The sequence below is a fragment of the Saccostrea cucullata genome, unplaced genomic scaffold, assembly GCF_032062105.1.
Source record: "Saccostrea cucullata isolate Sc308-1 unplaced genomic scaffold, CSIRO_AGI_Scuc_v1 ctg9136, whole genome shotgun sequence".
NCBI classification, from domain to species: Eukaryota; Metazoa; Mollusca; class Bivalvia; order Ostreida; family Ostreidae; genus Saccostrea; species Saccostrea cuccullata.
This window is the reverse complement of record NW_026925353.1, coordinates 2,359-6,274: the sequence shown is the minus strand read 5'-3', so window position 1 is coordinate 6,274 and position 3,916 is coordinate 2,359. Positions and strand designations below refer to the sequence as shown.

The following is a 3,916-nucleotide window of genomic DNA, read 5'->3' as shown; positions in this document are numbered from 1 at the left end:
AAAATGTTTAAAAATCTTCTGAAGAACTACTGGGCCAAGAAAGATGAAATTTATGTGGAAGCATCCTCATATACTGTAAATTTGTGGCCTTTATGGTATAAAATGAAAGAAAGAAATACAGAGAGAAAATCTTTTAAATCTTTAAGCATTCTCATTTAGTGTAGATTTAAGTTTGTTTAACCCCTTCACCTCCATACCAGTCAAATTGACCGGTGGAGCGTTAAAACACGACTTCGCGAAAATAAGATCTCCGTATCTATTTTATGGTAGCATGAAGGTATATAAACTATATATCATCTTTTTGGAAATTTTCTCTACTTTTAAAATATCTAAAAAGATTATGTCTTGATTGCCGGTATTTAATCGATTTTACGTTGTGAAGACAAACGTTACTTTTTGAAAATGGCGTAATTTTCCAAAGCAATTGCCGATTTTCCAGACGATTGACATTTTTTTCCTGATTAACTTTATAAAGAAAGTATGGTATATTCTTAAAGCATATTTTCTCTGCTTTTAAAATATGTAAAAAATATTGTTATTACTTAAGAGTATATTTTAAAAACAAGAATTTTCTTGCACTTATGTGTTTTTTCTCGATTTTATTCGTAATGTTTAAACAAAGCTCAGTTTTACGTTTATTTCTGTGTTGAAATAGGGAAAACAAAATAAAGCTGGTAAAAGTGGAGAAAATTTCCTTTCCAACAAGCCCTTACAGGCCTTCTTACGCTCAGTATTTTCTTAATTACGATAATTTGAATTTGTGACCTTTGCATAGTTTTTATGGAAAAATTGGTCAATATTTACATGTAACGTCAAGGTCGAGGGTCTGTACTCGTCACGTGACTCGCGAGATTCTACGATAATTTTCACTTCCGGGTACCTGACATGAGGAACTGTGTACTTAGTTAAGCATGTTTCTGGTTTATACAAAGCTTTTGAGGAAAAGTTAAGTAGTTATACAAAGCAGAACGGTTCTCCGACTTACGATGGATGAATTGCGTGTCATAAAAGCTTGGGTGCGAGTGTCCACCAGGAAAAATTCGATCGAAGTACAGGTAAACAATCGGAGAATGTCAACTGTTTCTTGTTTATTTTGAGAGAAAATGAGTGTTTTACTTTATACCCGAATGAAATAGATTCATAATCATCTTTCGCCTAAATTTATTAACAGATTTTTCTCGAATTCGAGGACGATATTGTTATTATCAGCTAATTATAGAGGAGAAGTTTTGTCAGTGTCTGATGGGTACAAACGTCATATTGTGGAGCCTGCATGCATCACTCTTGCATCGGTAAATATATTTTTTAAATAAAGTTTTACCTGTTGTGTGTCACCTATAGGATCACCTATTTTAGATCTATTTCCCAAAGATAAGATGTTCATATAATTATATTTTGCTATTTGAAGTATTTCGCTGCATTCAACATTTAACAAAATTGAAATCACTTCAATACAATAAACATACATGTGTAGAATTTCGGGCTTTATGGACCATGGATATCAGCCTGGATAGCTCAGTGGTTAGACACCTGACTTGTGATACATAGGTCCAGCACACAGCCACAATAAACAGATAGCTTGATAAAGATATATAGCTTTATCAAGGTATTACGAATACCTTGATCAAGGTATTTTATTTAATGTAAATTCAAAAAATTCTTTTAAAATTTGATACTGAGAGTCGAGTTCTGAGTTGTTGTCAGTGAATTCACCCATGCATGTTAAACAAATCAGTATAAAAACATGTCATGTGAGGAGACGTTTTTTATGCTTTCTTTTTGATACCAGAGTGTTTTTCATGCACGAGTGGACATACTGACAAAAACTCAGAACTCAACTTTCAGTATTTAATTTTTAAAGAATTTTTTTGAATTTTCATGACATAAAATACCTTGATCAAGGTATTTTAAATACCTTAATAAAGCTATATAGCTTTATCAAGCTATATACCTTTATCGGGGTATTGTGCTGGACCTGATACAGGGGTCCTGGGTTCGATTCCCGTTCCAGCCACAAGTTTTCATCGTGCATTTCTCCTTTCCTACTTCATTTGGTGCTGTGCCATGCCCTGGAACTGACAGGTGAAAGACCTGCCAGGGATGAGCCGGAGTTGGGGTCTAAAGACCTTTAAGGAGGGAGGAATGTGGCGGTCAGCTGGGTTCGATTGCCGGTGGCCAGATAGCTCAGTTGGTAGAGCACCTGACCGGAGTTTCATGGGGCCTGGGTTCAAATCCCGGTCTGGTCCTGCATTTTCTCCTCTTTATTTATTTATCAATCTCATACAATTATATACATTTAAACTCATTTTATAGCAGAAGTACAAGAGAACCAGGCAGTAACAAAGATGAAAGGTGCTGTTGCTGAAAGATCCAGTCAAGCACTAAACTGACTTGAATGATCAGCCTCCTTAAAAATGCAAATCAAATACAGGTATGAAATTGATCAGATGCAACAGAATAAGTTCTAGGACATATATATAGAATTTATTTTCATAAGACATAGTATATCAAAATATTACAAAAAGGTCATGGATGTCCAGTAATGCATTACCCTCATATTAAAAATCACAGACTAAGAAATTTGATGAAGTTTAAAAAAAAAATTGAAGTGCTAATAAAATGATTACTAATGGTAGGGCAGATTTTAATGGGTAAGGTTGAGTACGTCATGATCAAACAAATCATATTGTTATTGTTGGCCTTAGTAGGGGCACTCTAGATATGAAAATACAGTGTGTAAAACAAATATTTTTAAATAAATTTTTTTTTATGAAAAGGCCTTTGACATTTTTTGGTATAAAAAGGAAAATTTCAGTCTGTTTTTCTTGTAAAAATATTGATAAGATTTAATGAAGAAGGTTAAGATTTGTATTAAATATCCAATAAATGGATATTTACCAGATTTATAACTCATTACACCTAAATTATCAGTAATGCATACTGGAACAACTGTGCAATAATTCGAATGACATTTTACAGAAGTTTGCTAAATTACAGGTTTTTGTCAGCTTATCTGGAAATCTTAGGACATCACTGATTTGATCAAGAACTCATCCAGCGTGAAGACCAGCCATGTGCCTCACTTGTCATGACATTATTAAAGGTAAGTAACCCTATCAGGAAAGAATTGACAAGCAAATCCTTCAAAAGATTTTCATTTTACTTATTACTTATTTAATACTTATTTAACTGGTAGTTTTAATTCCGTGTAAGCGTAATTTTAAGCGAAGCATTATCAGCTAGGTTTCTGAAATTGCTAAAATTGAATATCACTGAAAATTAAATGTGTTTTAGGTGTAATAATTATGTTAATGAAAATTATATACAAATATTATAAAGTTAGTAATCTTTTAAAAATCGCTACAATTACTTCTCGCTAAATAGAAAATACCAAATTTTAAGGACAAATCATTAAATTTGCATCATGATCTCGCTAAAATTTCCACTTGTACAATATTTTAATTTCTGTAAAATGTTTTGTTACATTTTTATAAAAACAAAAAATATATATTTAAATCAAAATCATTTCATTTCAGCACTTTGTGACAGTGGGAAGATGGGATTTAAAACATGACATGGCTCTATATTATTGCATCAAAGACCAATCCAGGTTTACGTATAAAGTGAAGGAAAACAGTCGAGCATCATTTGAAGCCACGTGAAAATATGTTACCGCCTAGGCGCCTTCACAATATGTCCTCAGCTGTTATTTAAGAAATCACAGTGACCAGTTGTACCTATGATGTCGGACGAGATCCCAATAAAAACTTCTGTTGCACTCATCACTAACTGCAAAGAAATGAAATTTTTAAATGACTTGTATCAACACTTTTGTACTATATCTGGCTTGTATTTTCAGATCTTGTTAGCCTTTATTTTCCTTCAAAGCAAAATTTTATAAGTACTAACCTGCAGG

General features: G+C 32.8%; 1 long non-coding RNA gene across 2 annotated transcripts; it reads left to right on the top strand.

The window, feature by feature from the left end:
* The first annotated feature begins 878 nt into the window (after window positions 1-878).
* LOC134268666 (uncharacterized) lies at window positions 879-3,648 on the top strand. Of its 2 annotated transcripts, none has more exons than XR_009992416.1 (5): window positions 879-1,055; window positions 1,172-1,292; window positions 2,317-2,431; window positions 2,998-3,103; window positions 3,537-3,648. It is a non-coding gene; the product is annotated as an uncharacterized LOC134268666 (long non-coding RNA). The 2 variants fall into 2 exon arrangements; XR_009992415.1 differs by having other exon boundaries at window positions 2,314-2,431.
* The last annotated feature ends 268 nt before the right edge of the window (window positions 3,649-3,916 follow it).